Source organism: Microcebus murinus, chromosome 1 (genome assembly GCF_040939455.1).
Source record: "Microcebus murinus isolate Inina chromosome 1, M.murinus_Inina_mat1.0, whole genome shotgun sequence".
Classification (NCBI taxonomy): domain Eukaryota; kingdom Metazoa; phylum Chordata; class Mammalia; order Primates; family Cheirogaleidae; genus Microcebus; species Microcebus murinus.
Window position 1 is genome coordinate 128,253,097 of NC_134104.1, and position 22,162 is coordinate 128,275,258.

Below are 22,162 nucleotides of genomic sequence, written 5' to 3' on the forward strand. Positions count from 1 at the left end.
TATCGCATTAGCCATTAAGTGTTCTGGTCCAAATGTAACACATGCCACTTCTGATCACAATGAGCAAGCCCTTTGACTGACCAGGAAACAGTCATAACTTTACCTGCCTTCAAAGCAATAATGAAGCACAACCTCCTGTGAGGGAAACTGGATATTGGTGAACAGTAAGAAGGTCCACTTCAAGTGCAATCTTCACAACAGTTTGAATATGGAAGGAAAGAGATGGAAACTCTTTATTTTTTTAAAAGCTACAAATGCATGTCAGTCTGTGGCATGAATCCACATACCACAGAAGGCTATATAGGCTCTCTCACTAGAGGCTTCTTAGAGAAGGTCAAGTCTCTTTCTGGAAAATGGTAGAATTAACATTTATATCAGTCACTTTAAGATAAAGGATTAAGACCACCAGGTTAAATCCCTTGTGCTATTAGTCTATAAGATATAGTGGGAAGGGCACTGCATGGGAATGAGAACATGATTCTAGCCTTGTGTCCACCACTCTGTAATTTCAGATGGATTGCCTCACCACCTCTGTATAGGAAGTGGTTAAAGAAAATGATCTCTCAGCTTCCTTTCAATTCCAAGATTCTGTGATTCTATGAATTGTAATCTTCACTTGGATTGGTGTAATATTGACAAGAGTATGGGGTAGTGGAAAAAAGATACTGGGAAGTATTAATGATAATAGTTCTGGCCTTATAATGGAGCATACATACAGCATGTAATGAGTTCCCTTTGCTATCATACATATCTTTCTTTGGTGCTAGAGTTGAGTTACCCTCCCAAAACCATCTAAAATGCCAAAATGACAGTCTAGTTGGAAGTCTTGTATCCAGTGGTGGGAGGGAGCAGAGAGCAGTAATGATTAATTGTAAAGGACAGTGACTGTGGCTTTTCACCTGCCCGGTCTCAGTAGCTTTCAGGGTCCTGTCTATTTGGATCGATGGTTTGCTAATTACAAACTGTCTTTGGAAGGCTCCAGCATACTCTCTCTGGTGATTCATGTTTTTGCATTGATTTTCACATAAGCTAAGATGCAGTTGTACCATTTAAGCACTTGGAAATTGGTCATCAAAGAACTATTTTGGACTTAATAGATTTGATAACACTTGAAGACTCTTTATGTTTTGATTTTTGGATTATGCTACCTAATATATGTCCTATTTATCTGCTTTTTAAAAGAACTCTAGTAACGATAGGCTCTGATTTATGGGTGGGCCTCTAAAGGCAGCCAGAGACGAAATAAAATCTAAAAATTAGTTCGGTTTGCTCATGGCTACTTATTCAGTGAATATTTATCTTACTTAGATCTGAAATTTTTCCTGTAAGTGAGGTGATTTCTTAAAATTTTATTTTATTTTAATTGTTTTGAACATCCTAAACTGTTTATTAGGTATGAATCTTAAAAACATTACTTATTAGCGGTAATGGTGGAGCTGGAGAGTATTGGGCCTTCTCCAAGCTGCATGGCGAGAACCACCAATAAATAGTGTGGTAGAACTTATGGCCTTTTCCGAGACCACGGCTCTTGCGGCCTGCAGATGTCAGTCCACGCATCTCCCTGTGCTTGTGGACCGGTTTGGTGATCCACTGGGTGTCAGGATTTCTTCTGATAGCTTTATGGAATGGATCAATGAGGATAACCTCAAAAGTGGAATCTTCACTAACCTAGTAAGAATTCAGGACTCTTAGAGCCCCACAGTGGAGTCCAGCTTGCCCCTAGGCAACAGACTGAAAGCTTTGAGCAAACTTGAGCTGGTTGACACCATGATGGACAGGCTTGCCATAGGTTGCACTGTTAGGAACTTGGCATTTGTGGCCAGCATGGCGCACACGAATCCTGTATATGACATAACCTTGCTTGGCCTTGTAGCCCAGTCTGTGAGCTTCATGGGGAGGTGGGGGGCCTCTGTGGAGTGCAGAGAGCTGACGGTACTGCCAGCAGCAGATGCTCAGAGAAAGAAAGCGCACTTCATCCGACTGCTTCTTCCTCCATAGCTCCTGGATATACCTGTATGCACCCATCTTGGCTTACCTGATGGCTGCAGCCAGAGGGAAAAGAAAGAAGAGCCTTTTGATATTCATTTTAAATGAGGAGTTCTTTTCCTCTACGTTGTGATTAGACCTAGATCACCAAACTCTAAGTTTAGACTACATCAAGTCCTTTGGATCGTATGTAGTAATTCAAGAAAAATTGCAATTAATAGATCCTCTAGTAATAGAAGGAATTAATGACCTGGAATTAATGACCTAAAGTGGTAGTTTTTATAATTTTTTCAATACTGGAAAGCAATAGGTACATGATTAATGTGGAGTTTGATCTAGCTGATGAGGGGTTCCTAACTTAGCACTCCAAGGTCCACAATTTTCATCTGATCTCCTCAGGTTGTCCCTAAGGCAACGAAGAACACATTTGGGAACTCCTCCAAAAACAGTGTCCTTGCAGCTTTGGAACTACACTTCAGCATATTGGTCAAGAGCATGGACTTTGGAGGCCCTAACTTGAGACCTAGATACACTCTGCTTCTATTTTTCATTTGTGTTATGTCTAACCTCTTTAATCTTGCTTCCTTATATGCAAAATCAAGATAATTATAGCTAACTTAAAAAGCCCTCCTGAGGAGAAAATGAGAGTAAGGAAATTAGTAAGATGGCTTGGCATGTAGTAAGCACACAGTAAATGTTAGGTCTTCTTCCTCCTCTTAATAAGCAACATGACTTACTTAGGACTACAAATTTTGATAAATTAATAGGAAAATTGATTGTGGTTTTGATCAATCATGGATGTGGTGATAATCTGGTTTTACATACTAAATTTTAAAAATAATTCATATGCAAAAGAAAAGAATCAACACAAAATGACCAAATATAACAGATGAAAAGAACATTATTTAATTCATCAAACTCATTCTGTTTTTACATAACTTAGATTTCACCTTCTTGAGTATTCCTGAATCTTCCAGTATTATGGGGTCACTCTTTCAAAATAGTTTTAACTCATCCCATGAATACTTAAGCCCCCATGGGGATTCTCAGGCTCTGATTGTTTATCCTAAATAATTCTTATTTTCTGTTTCTACTCTATCCTCTAAGTCCTTCATATCTCTCCTCCTGGGGTTGTCTCTTCTCTTTATTAGATTTCAGGCATACCTCTTGTCCTAGCTATCCCTAAATCATCACTATGCAAAGTGGTCGTGTGAAGGAATGAAGACAATGCAACACAGCAATCTACTTAAAACTGTGCCCAACACAGCCTTATTTGTACACATCATTACACAGGCCTGTGCTGGTTAGTTTAATGTGTCAACTTGGCTGGGCTACGGTACCTAGCTGTACAATCAAATACTAGGTATTCCTGTGAAGCTATTTTGTAGATGTGATTAACATCTGCAATCAGTGGACTTTAAGTAAAGGACATCTCCCTCCATAATGTGGATGGGCCTCAGCCACCCAGTTGAAAGGTCTTCAGAGCAAAACTGAGGTTTCCCTGAAGAAGAAGAAGAAATTCTGCCTCAAGACTGCAACATAAGTTCTTGCCCGAGAGTTTCATCCTGCCCACCTTCCCTAATACACAATTGTATAAGCTGATTACTTGAAATCTATCTATCTAGCCATCCATCATCCATCCATCTCTCTATTATCTATCTATCTATCTATTCTACTGGCTTTATTTCTTTGGAGAACCCTGACTACTGATACAGAGCCTATCTCAATGTGAAATTTCCCATCCCTTTTATTTTCTCATATAAAGCAAGTTTTAAGAGAGAAAAAAAACCCTGATGGCAATAATTCATTAAATTTATTGTTATAAATAATACTGGCTACCATTTGATCAGCACTGATGTGTGTCAGACACAGTCATTATTCCTGTACTTGAGTGCCTATCTCTACTCAACTGCCTCTCTACGGACCGGTTTTACATCACAGCTATGTGGGTTTCAACCATATGGCATAATTTTGAAGGGACCCTTGTCAGGACCCTCTACCTAAAAAACAACCCCCAGGGGGACTGTTCCAGCACCAGAAACGCTACTCTTTCCTGTGGGCAGAGGTTTTCTTATAGACAAACCTTTGCATGGTGGAAATAACCTGGGAGAGGAGGGCAATAGTAATTCATCCTCTAAAAGACTCAATGATATATCAGCATTTTATTGACAGACAGGCAAAAAAAAAAAAAAAGAAAAAAAGAACAAACAATGGCCTAAATTTTTAATACGCGTAGTCTTGAGAATTATCTCCAGGGAGCAGACCTGGATGTAGTTCCCCAGTGGGCACCTGCAGGATGTGGTAGAAAGAAGAGGGAGAAGAAAGGTGGGAAACTGCCAAAGGAAGTGTTAACTCCTTCACACTTGAATTGGTTCCAATCACACCTGCTCCCTTTAGGGGAAGCCTTTCCATTAAACAACGATTGTGACAACTTGGCAGGCAGACTGAGTTTGGATGCAGGTAGATTATCAAAAGGGTTTTTTCCCTAATAACTATACCCTTTCCTGAACTGCAAAATATGTTTTCTGCTCCTGCCTTCTTTTCCAGCATCTCACAGGAAAGAAAAAGTGATTATCTTGTAGTCTACTGTTAGTTCCTCCAATTGTTCCTTTGACTTCATCATGTTCCCTTGTTTTTTTAAGAACTTTGTTCCATCTGTTTTTTTCTTTCTTTTTCCCAGTCTTGGGTCTGTCTTCTCTAGTGTATCTGAGTCTCCTCCACCTTGACAAAAACTTTCCCACATCCTGTTGCCTCTGCTCTTAGCTCACTACAAAAAGTGTCTATAATTTTTGTCTCCATGTCTTTGCATTCCGAACTCTAAGCAATGTGATTCCTGTGCCTCTCATTGTATTAAAACTCTCTCAGAACCCTTTAAACCAGTTGTGAAAAGCGGTAGTTTTTTTTTTCAGTCCTTGTCTTCCTGCTCCTTTTTTTAGTTCTCAGCACTACTGGCCACAAAGTACTCGACACCACTTCTTTCTTTGACTTTCTTGACACTTGCTGATTTTTAAAAATCTCCCCTTTACTGGTTGCATTTCCTCTTCCCATCCCCTAAGTGTCTATTTACTCAAAGGTTTAGATACTTTTAAAATTACTACATATGTCAACAAAAATAATCTCTAATTGAAAATTTACATTTTATTATTGTTTAAAAAATGTGATTACTCTCCCCCACTTCCTTTCCCCCATACATTGCCTTTAAATAAATAGATTTTTGATTGGTCTAATTTTAAATTTTCTTTTTTTAAAATTTTAAAATGCACATTTAATTCTAGCTCCTGAGCGACTCAATTATTTCTATTTGTTTTTCTTCTTGAGTGGGTAATTTCTTCTCTTTTAGGGTCGTACAGTAATCTTTTTCTTAGAGAAGAAGAAATATCGTTTCAAATTCTTCACTAAAACACAGCATCTTAAGCTCATATGATCAAACATACTGGTCTGAGTAAGTAACTCTTAGATCTCATAAACTATCAAATCTTATTCTTTAAATTTAACCTTTTGGGAGGAATTTTAACTCATATGAACAATCCTTAAATTTTTTTTAACCTTTTGCTATATACTAACTAGATTATTTATTTTAATACATTTCGGTAATTACATTTAGTTAAATTTTTTCCCCACCCTTAAGACACTTTTTATTACTTCTATCTAGTTGGATAAGCCTGCGACTATTGATCCAGATCACTTCCCTGAATTCAATTTCATAAAAATCTCTGACTACTTAATGGTCATTTCCCCTTGGAAGTTTTTATATCATCTCACCCTTAGAGTATCTGCCAAGAAAGGGCTTATCTGCATTCACAAACTAGTACATCTATCCAAATATCCTTATTTTTCTCCTGGTTACTGGGGTTATAAAGTCCCTCCAACCATAGCCACAAAATCTTATTGAATCTTCCTGAAGACCCTTGCGGTAGATTCTTTCACTTCATTTCCCCATTACCTAGTTCTCTCCTCCCTCTGATCTGTCCTACAAACTGATGCCAGAGAGAAATCATGTTTTAACACCATTGTTTTGTTTTGCCAGTTATTTTCTCCTCCATAAACCATGGTTAAAGAATAAAATTCAATTTCCTCTTCCTGATATTCAGGACTCTCTGGTATCCGATCTTAATCTTACTTTCTATACCTCCATGTTACAGTGACCAGAAATCTTCGGGCGACACTTCATCTTGTATTCCTGCCCCTATGCATGACACTTTTTTTTTTTTTTTTTGCTTGTTTGGAATGCTTTCCTCCTGTTCTCTCCTACTCCTTGCTTTTGGGTGCACACCTCAAATTTTGACACCTATTTGTCTGCTTCCGTTGCAAGTCCCTTCTTTTCTGAATTCCTGAGCCTTTTTAAGCACAAGCATATCTTTTTCTAAATGTACTTACGCTGATGTCCTCTTGTCGCTACTGAGTTGACCTTAAACTCTTCTGAAGTCAGGCACTAGTTTTTCTGACTCACGTATCCCCAATATCTAAAAGAGTATTTGTTGCTGCCAATGCTACGAGTCTTCAATAGCTTTATTTCAATAACAAAAAGGAAGCAGTATATCATAATGGCTAACAGTGGAGCTGTCAGACTTGGGTTTGTACTTTGACTCTGCCATGTCCTAGCTATGTGACCTTGATCACATTATTTCAACTTGCTAAGTCTTGCCTGAAAAATGCAGATAATAATAGTACCTGCCTCAAATGGTTGTAAGAATGAAAAAAGATAATATATGTAAAGTGTTCAGCATACTGCCTAGCACATATTGAAACAATAAATGTTAGCTATTACATAGTGGGTACTCAATACATATCTGATGAAGGACTGAATTAGCATTGTGCCATTGGATTAGAAAATTATACACTTTATAATTTTACCATGTTCTTCAAGTCCTGTTTCTACATTAGTTTATCAAAACCTGAAAGACCGAAATGAATTAAATGTGTATTACTGAATTACATTTCACCAGGCTTGGGCTGGAAAAAGTCAGTGATATTTATTAAGTGACTATTGAGTATACAATGCTGTAGGAAGCTTATAGTGCTTTTGGGTATAGATTAGACTGACCACATATTTCAGTAGAAAAGATAGATTAGAAAAATTTCAGTCTTGACTCCATTAATAATTAGCTCTCTGATTTAGAGTGGGTTGTTGTACCTCTGTGAGTTTTGGTATTTTTAGCTCTTCTAAAATGTAGTAAGAATTAAGTAAAAGAATATATTTGAAATATTCAAACATTGTATTCTATAAACAAAATCCTATATGATTAATGCCCTTATTTGCATATTTTACCTTTAAAAGGGTTGTTGTGTATTTTTAAATAGGTTTTAAACTATTTTCACTGATTTTGTTATTTAGAAAATGTATTTTCTTCTGTTTTCTGAAACTCTGGACTTTTATTTACTTGAGGTCTTTTTTTTTTTTTTAATGGTGAAATAAAAATGTACTTACTATGTGCCAGGAGCTATGTTAGGCATACACAAATACATACACACATAGTAAATGTAGTAGTGTTTAATAAAGTATTACTAAAGTGTGAAGTGAACACAGAGCAAAGGAGTAATTCATTCTTCCCTTGGAGGGTAATGGCAAAATTATGAATGAAGATTGAACATTTTTCCTGGGCCTTGGAAGTAAAGTAAGAGTTTGCGAGGTACCTACATAGGTGCATATTCCTGACAGTAGTAACAGCACGAGCAAAGACATAGAGGCTTGAAAGTGTTATTGTATTTATGAAATCATGAATGCTCTGTTATGATTACAACATTATTATTGTGTGTATGTGTGTTAGAGGCAGTGGTGTGCTAGGGTCAGCTCACACCAGCTCACTCATGAGAACCAATTGTGCATATATCTTCCTGTCTTTGCATTCACTGATATCTCCTGGGTATTTCAAAATTGGCCATTGTGGGAGCATTTATATCTGGGAAATTGGCAAATGCAGCAAATCAGGGTTTTGTTGTTGTTGATGGTGGTTTTTTTATTTTTTTTCCTTCAGAGAGCTGATTGTTAAACATTCATCAGCACACTTCTTGTAAGAAGTGGCAGTTTGACAAGGTTAGTCTGAAAAGTTAAATAAGGTGAGATCATAAATGGCTTGGTAAGATAAGCTAAGGAGTTTGAATTTTAAATAAGTTCCATTTATGATTTATACAGGTGTGTTACATTTTATGGGCAAAACCTCTAAAGAAAATGAAACTTTGCAAAGTGGTAACACGGATATATCTAAATAGAAACCTGATTATGAGGGCAAACGGTTACAAACTGTGTGAGTAGATTAGCATTGGCGATGCTCAGGATAAGAAGTAAAAACACTTGGAAAGTACTTGGTGGTCTTGTCAGCCAAAATAAAATATTCTCTGCAGCTGTAAGAATTCTAAGAATCATTTATACTATACTATGTAAACATTTGTTGGTAATGCTAACATTTCCTCTTGACAAGACTTCATCTTTCAGGAAATAACAAGTAAATGTTGAATGTATACAATTATTTCTTTAAAAACCCCTTTTCTTTGTGTTCCTTTTAGAAAAAAATGGCCAGTGAAATCTTTAACGTATAATGAACAAGTATACTAAAGGGTAGAAGTGTCAAATTAGGTAACTTCATTTAAACAGATGATCAATCACAGTCCTATGGGTCTTGGTTGTTTTTGAAATGAAATAGTCATTGAGAGCAAGCTAGATACTGAACTAACTTTGAATACATTTTAAGGGCATGATACAATCTGAAAGGAGAAATTAAAGAAGAAAGCAGGACATTTTCTAAAAATCCTGTGAAGGAAAATGGCTCAAGCTTGTACCTGATTACATTGATTTTTGTCAATAGATATTATATCTTCTGAAGCCTGGGTTAGAGTAAACAGTTTGTCAATAAGGACAAGTGCATTTATTATGTGCCAGGAAAATTCTACATGCTTTATGTGTGTAGTCTTTTGTTTGATATTCTCAAAAACTCTATATTGTATATTGACTCTTATCACTCCTAATTTACTGAAGAATATTCTTCATTTACCCCAACTTTGTTATTTGGCACAATGTCAAAAGAATAATAAGTGGCAGGGTGGGGATCCACAGCCAAGTAGTCTGCATTGTCATCATTAGCAGAATTCTTGACTACTGTTCTATGCTATAGCGGTATTTATTTATTTATTTTATTTCAAAATATTAAGGGGTACAAATGATTTTGTTACATGAATATATTGTATAATTCTGAGTCAGGGTTTCAGTGTGCTCATCACTTGGATAGTGTTCATTGTACCTGATAGGTAAGTTTTAATCCCTTATCCCATTTATCCCTCCCCCATTTTTAGTTTCCAATGTTCTTTTTATCTCTCTGTGTCTATGTGTACCCATTGTTTAGCTCCCACTTGTTAGTGAGAACATGCGGTATTTATTTTTCCGTTCCTGACATACTTCACTAAGGATAATCATCTCTAGTTCCATCTAAGCCATGCAAAAGACATTATTTCATTACTTTTTATGACTGAGTAGTACTCCATGGTGTGTGTGTGTGTGTGTGTGTGTGTGTGTGTGTATCACATTTTCTTTATCCACTCATGAATTGATGGGCACTCACATTGATTCCATGTCTTTGCAATTGTGAATTGTGCTGCAGTAAACATTCAGGGGCAGGTGTCTTTTTAATAAAATGATTTATTTTACTTTGGATAGATACCCAGTAGTAGATTTGATGGATTGAATGGTAGGTCTAAAATAGTATCACAGGAGGAAAAACAAAACAACAAGGTATCATTAAACATGATGAACAGAACAAATTCCCATATATCAATACTAACACTGAATGTGAAAGGTCTTAATGCTCCACTTAAAAGACATAGACTGGCTGAATGGATGAAAAAAATCACAACTCAACTATATGCTGTCTCCAAGAAACACATCTAACTCGCAAGGACTCACACAGACTCAAGGGAAAGTGATGGAAAAAAAATACTCCATGCAAATGGAAACCCAAAATGAGCACATATAGCCATTCTCATAACAAATAAAATTGACATTAAATCAACAGTGGTTTAAAAAAGACAAAGATGGTCAATTCAGCAAGAAGTTACAGTGGTTTGTAAAGTATGGGCCCCAGAGTAGCAGCAGCAGCGGTGTTACCTAGGAACTTGTTAGAAATGCAGATTTCCAGTCTCACTCCAAAATACAGACTCAGCTGACATGGAGTAGGGCCTGCAATCTGGGTTTTAACAAGCTTTCCAGATGATTCTGATACATGCTAAAATTTGAGAACTACTGACCTATACTACACTGCTTTTACAGTTATTTCTAAGAATATATAATATTCTCATGAAAATGATCTTATAATAATGAACATCATGTGGATGCATGTCATAACAGAATGATATGTATGTTGGAAAAGTAAAAACTGACATATTCTGCTGCTTCCAATATGATGGTGTATTATACCTTCCACAGTCAGAAAAAAAAAATTGTATCCTTAGATAAATTTAAACTAACAGGGTCACCCTGACTGATGGTACAAGTCTCCAATATAATGAGGCCTTACTATTTCACATAAATCAGACTTCCTAAGAAGTAAGAAATCATTTGATACCCACTTTCAGCTATGCTGATGTCTGAAGATACATTATAACCTTCCTGAGTATGATAATCATCTGAGAAATTGCTGTTTTCCACCAAGATTGGAATAACACAAATTTGTTTACACTGATAATTTTGTGCATGTGTGTTTTTAAAAATACTTGCTGTGTATTTTATTTGGTGATCCAGGCCTTCTGAAATCCTGGATTTCAGTAAATCCCATTTATTTACTGCATAATAAACCACCCCAAAACTTAGCTGTTTAAACAATTTATTATTATCTCTCATAGCACCGAGGGTGGACCAGGCTTAGTTGCGTGGCTCTCGTGTGTGGTCTTTCATGCAGTTGCATGCAAGTAATGGCTAGGAGTGAAGTCATCTGAAGACGTGAGTGGGCTGCATGGCCAATGTGGCCTACTCTCATGCAAGATGGTTGATCCCTGCTATGAGCTGAGAGCTCAGTGAGGTCTGTTGACCAGAGCTCCCATCTGTGGCTTCTCCATGTGGCTTAGATTTCTCAGATGATGACATATGGTGACAGGAGGGGATGTGCCACAAGCAAGTTCCTAAGACACCTGTATGGAAACTGCAAGCTTTCTAATAATCTACTTTCAGAAGTTCCAGAACATAATTTCTACCAAACTAAGGTCATCCCAGACTCAAGGGGATAGGAATTACACTCAATCTCTTGACACAGGGAGCAGCATATATATATATAAAGTAAGGAAAGGAATAGGTGGAGCCCTCTTGGGAGGCTACTGTAAATTCTCTTACACTCCTTATAAGTAAATATTTTCTTAATGTGTCTTTTCCTCAGTTTTCTTTTCACAATAGAATCCTTTAGTTATGTCTTGAAGTTAAGCAAGTGTTGCACCATCATCTTGGACTATGTAGAATGTAAGATTTACCCTTTTGGCAAGGTAGGCAAGGTAATGAGTATATTCTGCCATAGTTGCATGGATGATGGTAGAAAGCACAAGACACCTGGATCAGAGACAAATGACACCTTTTTATTCACAGTTATTGAAGTAGCCAGGTTAGCACCATATCTTTGCTATGGTTCACCGAGCCCCAATTCCCACAGGGAGACAAGAAGAGAGCCAGATGACCCTGAACACACAGTAGGCTGTGTCACATTAGAGAGATCCTGAGCTTAGGCAACTCAAGTCTTTTAGAATGAGCAGTAAGCAAACCTGCTTTTTTTTTTTTTTTGAGACAAAGTCTCACTCTGTTGCCCAGGCTAGAGTGCCATGGCATCAGCCTAGCTCACAGCAACTTCAAACTTCTGGGCTCAAGCAATCCTTCTGCCTCAGCCTCCCCAGTAGCTGGGACTACAGGCATGTGCCACCATGCCCCCCAATTTTTTTCTATATATTTTTACTTGTCTGGCTAATTTCTTTCTATTTTTTTTTTTTAGTAGATACGGGGTCTGGCTCTTGCTCAGGCTGGTTTAGAACTTCTGGACCTTGAATGATCGTCCTGTCTTGGCCTCCCAGAGTGCTAGGATTACAGGCGAGAGCCACCACACCCGGCCCAAACCTGCTCTTTGTTCCAGTGGAAGTCACTGTCTCTACGTTCTAAGATTATTAGGTATATAAATATCCTGGAAAGGATAGTCCAGAACAAAGGCAGTTAGTATCTCACCTCTAAGACACACAGAAATGAACAAGATCCATAGACAAGTGCGCCCATCAGCCATGTGATGACGGTCCTGATAGGGGTGGAAATGAGGGGAAAAAGGTGGATCACCCAGATAGAGAAAAAGCAAGAAAAGCTTTATATTTTTAAAATTGCAAAGAGTTTGACTTGAAAAGTGTGACTGGAGAAGTAAATGAGGATACAACAACCTTGAAGAATTGTCCATAGCACATTTACGATTTTGGATTTCTTCTGTAAGCAATATCAAACTGCTGAACAGAGTTTATGAGGGAAAAGACATGATCACAGCTGTAGTATTATAAGCTCACTCTGATAGGATATGCAGAGTATTGAAATTCCTGGAGGAAGAGCACTCATTTAGAAGGAAAAGTAGCTGAAGAGAGACTGATCTGAGACAGTGGCAATTGGAGTGGAGAATCAGTAATACATAAAGAAGAGAGATGTTAAAGAGATACACTGCATAGACATAGAGTAGGCCACTGCTACCATCACTTAACACAGCGCATTATCATTTATTTCATTATAGTATCCTCCATTAACCTCTTAACTTCTCCAGGGGAAGGACCACATCATATATTTCTTTACATCCCCTATGTCTGATTCAATTTTGTTTGACGGATTGGTTGATGTAGGATAGGGTTTAAACTGCATCAAAAAATGAAGAAATTAGAGGTAAATAAAGACCCAGTCTTTATGGAACTTATATTCTAGTGGGATAATAAACAGATAATAAATTAATGAACAAATAAATATCTATTATGCCAGGTGATAAGTACTATGAAGAAAAATAAAGCAAGACAGGGGATGATGGCGGGATGCTATTTTAGGTAGGGCGGTCAGGAAGAAAGCCTCTTTGAGAAAATACACTTGGAGGTCCTGCCATCTCTATGCCAAAGGTCTACAAAATGTGTACATAGATGTTCTGGATATGCAGAAGTAGTCCAGAGTCCAGGCTGAGGTGTCCACTGAGAGTTAACGAAACCACATAGAAGCAGTGTCTTAGTGTACATTCATCCAGAAGCTAACCCTGAGACAACTTTAACAAACAGATAACATCATAAATATAAATGTAACAAATTTACAAATTTATTCTTTTTTCTTTTTTGAGACAGAGTCTTACTCTGTTGCCCTTGCTAGAGTGCCATGGCATCCCCCAGCAACCTCAAACTCCTGGGCTCAAGTGATCCTTCTGCATCAGCCTCCCCAGTAGCTGGGACTACAGGCATGCACCACCATGCCCAGCTAATTTTTTCTATATATATTAGTTGGCCAATTAATTTCTTTCTATTTTTAGTAAGGGGGGGGGAATCTCGCTCTTGCTCAGGCTGGTCTCAAACTCCTGACCTTGAGCGATCCTCCAGCCTTGGCCTCCCAGAGTGCTAGGATTACAGGCGTGAGACACCGCGTCCGGCCTACAAATTTATTCTTGAGGTGATCTCAAGAGACCTCAGTTGGCAAAGTGAGGAAATGAGACAGGCATATAAAGGTAGCCAGTAAATGTCGATAATTGTAGCTGAATTCCACTGGGGAACTCTGGGAGCCAGTATAGGACATGCACTTCAGTGGTATCCAGGGTGTACTGGTAAATGCTTAACACTGAGCTCTCTGGGGAATAAAAAGAGCTCTGATTTGTAGTATTTGCCAATTTCTTTGGTGTAAATACTCCCACTACGCCCTTTTTTGAGCTACCAATGTGACATCACTGAACGTAGAGTTTGGAAGAACTCACAGTAGCGTACCATTAATTACATAGCATTTCCACCATCCCAATACAATACATGCCTTAATAAATAATCTCAAGAGCATAGGTTATGACAAAATGTATAATAGTAAAATCATTAGAAAGTTATGCATTTGAGTATTACTTTTGTTTTTAATATAATTTATTTAACTGAAATGTAGATAATTCAATTTTTAGTGACTGTTTAACAACTGACTCATCAAATTCCTAAAAATTTATTTTCAGGCCTTTGAAGCTAGTGTGAGATGACTGCAGCCTACCACTGGCATATCACACCTGAGAGGTGAGGGACCTTGGGTGTTTTTCCATAATGGCTGATGGCTGTTCTTGGGGGATGAAGGAGAGGAGCAGATACGACTTAATTTCTCTTGCTCTTCAAGATTGTACCCAGTGAGGCTAAAGCAAGCACTGGCACCCAGAGAAAACACTCAGAAGAGGAAATTGATAAAACCCGAGGATTAGGGTGGAGGACTTACAAAGCCCTCTGCAAGTAGGGAGAAAAGATCCTGGGTCCTGATAAGGTGAAAGTGATTCAGCTTAAGAAAGGACAGCCCATGTGTTCGGGCTGGTAGAGTTTGGGGTTTGCCTTTATATTGGCCTTGGTTTAGTGCTACCATGTCTCTTAGCAGGAAAAGCTTAATATACATAGAATTAAAAGGGATAGTGGCTGTTTCTTAGCAGACACTAAGGCAGAGAGCAAATAGTAGTTGTAGGAATGAGGATTGAGATTTGGTACTTAGGAGTAGCAAAGAAGGAGATATGAGGGGGTGTGACTCTGAAGCAGCCATACCCAAATGCTTCTTTTCCCCAAAGACTCAAGAAAAAGATAATCTTTGTAAAGGTTTTTTATGAGACTCTGCTCTTCTGTAGATGTCACCGAGGTGGCAACATCCTGGGTAACACACACCCTTTTAGAAGATGAAGAATTGGTGAGTTGCGAACATATTTATAAACTCCTTTGGTCAGCTTTTTTATTTTTACATATTTAAACATTCTAATCGCCACTGATATTTTAAATCTAATATATTTATCAAACAAATATATATTGAGCACTTCCAATATACGGGACCCTAGCCTGTAATTGATGCTACATGGAGGAAATCAGTACAATCACTTTGCTGATTAAGAATATTGCACCTTAGCTGCATTTGAATAAGAGAAAGAACCTCATTGATACAAAGTTTGTTTCTACCTTGTTTCCCTGCCTTCCCCATGAGACACAGTACAGCCCTGCAGAACTGGTCACATGCCTAAAGATATCACAGTCTACACTAAGGCCAATTTCAGATTTGAAAAATGTGCCACAGCCCTAAGTCAAACCAAGGAATCTAAGTCATTGTCCAATTTAATGCAAGGCTGCACTAACATCTCAGGAGGAAGTTCCCTCCTCCTCTTCACATTATAAAAGAAATCAAGGGCATGCAAAATGTCAGAGCTGGGTGAGTGGAATTTCAGAAACCACTGATTTTAACCCTTATTTTTACTTCCTCACAAGATAGCCAAGGTCTCTGATTTCTCTCTGTAGGAAGGTTGAGACACTACCGCCATGGTGGAAAAAGTGTGGGATTTGAAAGGGAAGACCAAGTTAACTTCTAGCGACACTCTGGCTTAAACTTTTTTTGTTTTGTTTTGTTGTTGTTGTTTTTTTTTTTAGAGACAGGGTCTCACTATGTTGCCCAGGCGGCCTCAAAAATATTTTAAAAACAAATATTGATTATTTACTCTCCTAGGCCCCATTTCTAAGAAATAAAGTTGTAGTGGTATCCATGATAGAAAAAATTTCTGGCATCATGAAACTCAGCTTCATTTTTTAAAAAAACATTATAGATAGGGTCTTGCTATATTGCCCAGGCTTGGTTCAAACTCCTGGGCTCAAGTGACTTCCCCACCGAAGCCTCCTAAGTAGCTGGGACTACAGGTATGTGCCACTGTGCCTGGATCAGCTTGATTTTAGATGGGAGGGGGAAAGTACTAATAGTACTACTAATAAGTAAACTGATAAATAACCAGGATAATTTTAAATATTGATTATGCTACTGTAGCAGAGATGATCATCTAATAAAATCTGCTCCTTATTTATATATGGCACTTGTAGCTTGGAAGTAGCCATACAGAGAAATACTGTAATACCTTTGTAGCTCGTTGCGTGGTCATGGGACTCATTCTCCCAAATGAAATGTAAAAGAAAATATTGGGTTTCATTGCTAGGCCAAGACTCTCTTTCCCTTCCCAGCAGCTGGACGGAAGCCTTAGAGAAGGGCAGCTCTACCAGATGGAAGCAACCTGGGTCTTTGCATAATTGCATGCAAGAGATTCACCCTTCAATAAAGAATACCCACTTTGGACTACTGTACATGAGAAATACATTTCTATTGTCTTTGAGTCATTCTACACTGGGGGTAGGGAGAGTGTCAGTAATCCTTCCCTTCCTAATGCAACAATACAGCAATGAGGAAAATGTAAGAGAATTATAAGGTAGAGAATAGCAGAGGGTCGAGCCGAGGGAAGCCTGAGAGTGGATGATATCAGAAGACCTGTCTGAGATGACATTTGCGCTGGTGGCATTTGTGCTAAGTCTAGCCGGGTTAAGATCTGGAGGGAGAGTATTTTAGACAGGGGGAATAGTAAGTGCAAAGTCCCTGAGGAGGGAAGGGATTTAGCCTACTTGTGGAATATACAGAAGGCTCAAGTAACTAGGGCAAAAAAAGGAAGGGATAGACAGTTTTCAGATGAGGTTGGAGAAGGAACCCGGCGGTGAGATCATGTAGAACCTATGAGGCCATGATAAGGAAATTGGTTTTTTATCTCAAGTGTGACTGGAAGCCATTGGTGTTTTAAGATGGATGGGGACATGGATTAGGGATAGATGTTTCAAAAAGAACACTTTGACTGCTGTATGGAGAATGGGTTATCCTGGGGCAGAGCTAAAATGGAATTTGCTCTTAGAAGAGTTGAAATATTTTAATATGTCTTGTAAGGTCCTCAGTGGTCCCATTCTTGATTCCATCCCCATTGCTCACTATCTTCCCTCACATGTCAGTAGTCATAGTCAGCTTGTTCAGTTCCTGCTGTCTTTTTTCTCTGAGATTTTACATATGCTACGCTTTTTCCCTACAGCAACTTTTCTCCACAGCTCCTGTTTCTCTACTCCTACCTGGGGCTCTAATCACCATATCCAGTCTCATTTTGAGCTCTAGTCATTTTGATCTACTTTTAGATTTAGGCTTATGCCATACTCTGTCTCTCTCCTGGGCATTTGCACATGATATTTCACTCCATCTTGGTCTTATGGACTCCTATTCATCATTCCAGTCCCAGCTTGGTTGGTAATTCACTTTAAACTCTTCTCCTCTCTTCTAAGTATGGGTGAAACATTCTACTTAATGCTCCCAGAAGCCTATACAGCTTTGGGGTTTACAGTGCTTTGTAATTGCCTGTCCACTGGACTATAAACTCTGTAAATCAGCAACCTTTGTTTCTATAGTATCTGCCACATAATCAGACATTCAATAAATAGCAATTGAATGGACAAATAAAACTAATACTAAATCCAAATAACTTATTCAAGGCTACAAATGAGAGCTGGAGCGGTGACTTAGAAGCTAGGAAGAAACTCAGTTGAAATGGGTTAAAGTCAGGGATGAATGGAGAAGGATCATGAAAATGGTCTCACATGGTGAGCTACCTACTTATCAGTTGTTGGTGTAAGGACATATTGGCTCACTTCAAGGTTTAACAATCAATCTCACCACTACCTTAAAGAGAGGAAAGCTCTTTTTAAGTTGGAAAGCATTATAAAAATTTAAATGATATTTTAATAATCTACAAATACTATTATTATTATTATGGTTATTATAGGCACTTGTGATGGACACATTTTTCTTTCTGACAGAGAAAAACACAGCTTGAGAATTTTCTTAAACATGCAAACGTTCTTGTCTGGAAAATGTTTGGTAATAAAGGTCACTGTGAACTTCTCGAGGAGCTCAGTGGGACAGAAGCAGCCTTTATTTATGTGTATTTATGTTCTTATTCACTGATGGCTTTGCTGAGGAAAGCTATATTGTCAAGTGCCCTAATTAAGAAATAATAATGTAATTGATTTTTTATGGATTATCTTCAATTGAGTCCCTTTACAACAGCAAACTCTCATTGACTACTCGGGATAATTGATGGCTTCTCAGCACAATGCCCTTGGCTGATTGCAGTGCAGTTGGTACAGCGTCTGACACCGATCATCAGCAAGCTCAGTTCTCACCACGGCGACCCCCAAAAGGCAGCAAGCTGGAGTGGAAAAGGGGGCTGTTAATTCACTGAGTGGCACAGGTCAAGTCACTTTCGGTTTTGCAAAATGAAGGGGTTGAACTAAATCAATGGCTTGAAAACTAAAAATAAAAATTCAGCAGAACCCCTTCATCACACAAATTTTATGTGGGAGCCATGTATGTAAAACAGGTCCAAGTGGTGTTAACGCTAGTTGAAGTGAGGTTGGGAAATGCAGCGCTGGATCTACTCCCCACCTCCTCCTATGACAGCAGCCTGAAGGGTCAGGACGCACAGTTTGGAGACTCCTAGACTACGTGATCTCTAAGAATGACTCCAGGTCTGAAATTCTGAGATTCTGTGATATGACTTCAAGGACTCCAGAGTGAACCAAAATAGTTATTAGTCCCAGCTTTGAAGTAGATACATCTCGAAGCATGTGCCATATACCATCAAGGCAGAATATCAAACTCGGCTCAGAATATCCAGGCTGTGGTTTAAGCAGAGCAGAGCAATTTATGCCTCTAATTTTAGTGCTTTCATGCCACTGTGTGTGTGTGTGTGTGTGTGTGTGTACGTGTATGCATGTCCACACATACACATGTGAGTTGGTCCACAATCTTACAGGAGCTCTGAGTTTTCTTATTTCAGCAGATTTTTGTGGTGTGGTGAGGGGGCTGTAGTTACTGAGGAGAGAGAAGCAACAGCTGTTGTGGACCAGTGAGTACTGTGCTAGACATTTTATAAAAGGAGAGATATTATTCACATTCATTCATGAGAGAATTAAAGTTCTGAAATGTCAACCAAGGCTACAAGAAGTCTGTATGTCTCCAGAGCTCATACTTTTCACTACATGGTGAATTTCTTCCTACATAGACCCAGTTCCATGGGTTGGGTAGTGGGGTATTTAATACACACAATAATTCTGAAAAACTCCAGTCAAACATAAAATTTTACACATTTTACTCTTTGAGGGCTCAAAGGAATGGGCTAACTGAATTAGGCTTCATTTCAATTAGATTGTTCTTATATGTATGGAACAATGGTCCTCAACAGAGGGCGATTTTATCCCCTCCCCCGAGGGTGCATTTGGAAATGTCTAGAGACATTTTGGTTGTCACAAGCGGGGGTGGGGAGATGTGTGCTACTGTCTTCTAGTGGGTGGAGGCCAGGGATGCTGTTAAACATCCCGCAGCATGTAGGGCAATCCTTACCACAAAGAATTGCCTGGCCCAAATGTTGATGCTAGTATTGGGAAACTCTGATTTAGAGGTAATGGTAGCATTAAAGGAGGCATTACAAGGTAAGAGGGAGAAAAGGCCAGTATGGGTATCCAGATATAATTTCTAATTTATTTGATTTTTTGGAATAGTTTTTCAAGTCTGCTTTAACGATTCTTAGCTAGACAATGATGCCCTGATTAATAAGTCTTCTGGGAATGAAGATTAAGCCCTGTTTAAAAACACTTACATGTACAAGACACATTTTCATAAATCATTTGGAACAGAAGTTACCATTATTAGGGCTCCAGAAACACTGTCCTCTGAGCTTATGTTTGATCTGTACCATTCATAAGATCATCCTCTCCTCATATACCAAGGTGACACTTTGTGCCTATCAGATACTCAAGGCTCTCTATTCCCTTGCAGACACATTTCTTATAAAATATGGAAAACATTAAAACATGCATTTATTTTAGGTTGATTAAATGAAATTTGGTGTGTATGATAGGCAGAATAATGTCTCCATCCCCAAAGATGTCCATGTTCTAATCCAGAGAAATTTTGGCAAAAGGGAGCTTGCAGATGTGATTCAGTTAAAGACTTTGAGATGGGGAGATGATTCTGGATTATCTTGGTGAGCCGAATATAATCACAGGGCCCTTGAAAGTTGAAGAGGGAGGCACCATAAGAAGTGAGAGTGAGAAGATGTGAGAAGGTTTCAATGCTTTGCTACTAGCTTTGACAATGGAGGAAGGGACCATAAGCCGGGAACGCAGACTGCCTTTTGAAGTTGGAAAAGGCAAGGAAATGAATCTGACCCAGAGCCTACAGAAAGGACCACAGCCATGCTAACGCTTTGATTCTAGCCCGGTGAAACCTGTCAGTTCTTCTGATCTACAGAACTGTAAGATAATAAATTAGGTTTGTTTTCAGCCACTAAGTTTGTGGCCATTTGTTAGGGCAGTTACAGAAAACTAATATGGTATGTCACCTCCACCATGTCTGATAGGATGCTCTGCTTGAGCTTTAATTAACTTTGAAGGTATTAAGAGTCTGGTAAGGGACTCAGGCCTAGGCATGTGCTTTAATTCTTTGATATTGGAAAAGTTAGATTCTTGCATGAAGTTGGAGGAGGAGGATGCTAGAACACCAGTTCTTGGGACAGAGACAAAAGGAAGAGAAAAAATTGAAAGCATAATACATTCATCCAGCCACTCCCAGGGTCTGATCTGATCATCTAAAGCAGGAGTCCCCAACCTATCGTGAGTTGTATAATTATTTCGTTATATATGACAATGTAATAATAACAGAAATAAAGTGCACAATAGATGTAATGCACCCGAATCATCCCGAAACCATCCCTTACCCCCCTCTAGTCTGTAGAAAAATTGTCTTCTATGAAAGTGGCTCTTGGTGCCAAAAAGGTTAGTGAACGCTGATCTAAAGTAGGGGTGGCCAACAGAATTTTAATGCCAGCCACATGAGTACCTTAAATTTCTTTAGTAGTTAATTTAAAAATTAATAAGAAACAGATGAAATTAATTTGAATTGTTTGTTTTCCCCAATCTATCTAACATATTATCATTTCCATAGGTAATCAATATAAAAATTACTGATGAAATATTTTCCATAATTTTTTATACAGTAACCCTTTGAAATCTGGTGTGCATCTTACTCTCAGAGCACATCTCGATTTAGAATAGTTACATTTCAAGTGCTCGATAGCCAGCAGTGTGATTCTAGAGATAATAGATGTAGGCTGAACTTAAAGACATTATTTTGATAGAGAAACCTGGGACACTTGAGGCCAGGTGACAAAGGTAACATAGGTGAAATAGAGAGTATCTTTCTCCCTTTTTGTATGGATTGCAGCAGGGAAATCTAGTGGGAATTGTGGAGAATAGAATGGTCTTTAGAAAATGACTGCAGCTGCCACATGGTCCAAAGGCCTCCCTCAGATGGACAAAAGACAATGTATTTCACTGGGGCTCAGAGTAGAAAAACTAATCCCAGGGCTTTGTTTATGTGCTTGCATGTCTCTTCTCCCATTTGAGCTCGAGCTTGTAAGTTTTAACTGTAGAACATCCCTGAATGATCTTCTAGAACATTTTTCTCATGATAGGTGGTCTATCAGTGTCTTTAGAATAAATTAATTATTAAACAGATGATCTTTTTAAGTAAAAGACAATGATTTAATCCCTTTCTTATCATAAAAACTAGCAAATAGCCAGTCAAAGGAATGCTTTTGAAATTTTGTGTTGCTTAACCTTGTATCACAACACCTGGCATATAGTAGGTGACATTTGTTTGTAGAATGAAATACCTGGCTTTTATTCTGAGACCATCCCTGTGCTGAAACTAGATGAGCAACTTATCATATGTTTGACTAATAAGATATCAGCATAGCATTTTTTTTTTTGTTAATGAGAAAGACATTGGTTCTGTTACCCCATGGAAAAACACACCAAAACAAAAATATCTAATACACTACAACTTTTTAGATTTTTCTATTAATAGCCCCAGTGAGTTCTGACAAATGTTTGGAGTTTACCACAATGGCCAAATCAAAACCCTCAAATGGCATGACCACAAAGGCTGTGAACTCTCAAGCCAGTAAGCTAATGGACAAGATGCTAAATATCAACCTAGGACCAAGATATATTTTTAATTACTGTTGGCAGTTTGCTTCTGCTTAATCCATTACACAGGAGCCAAGACCATGCCTTTTTTTCCAATTTCTGACTTCATCCC

The 22,162-nt window shown here is 38.3% G+C and overlaps 1 pseudogene; it reads right to left on the bottom strand.

Moving 5' to 3' along the window:
- Window positions 1-1,414: 1,414 nt before the first annotated feature.
- LOC105881579 (large ribosomal subunit protein eL15-like) lies at window positions 1,415-2,025 on the bottom strand (annotated as a pseudogene).
- Window positions 2,026-22,162: the final 20,137 nt, after the last annotated feature.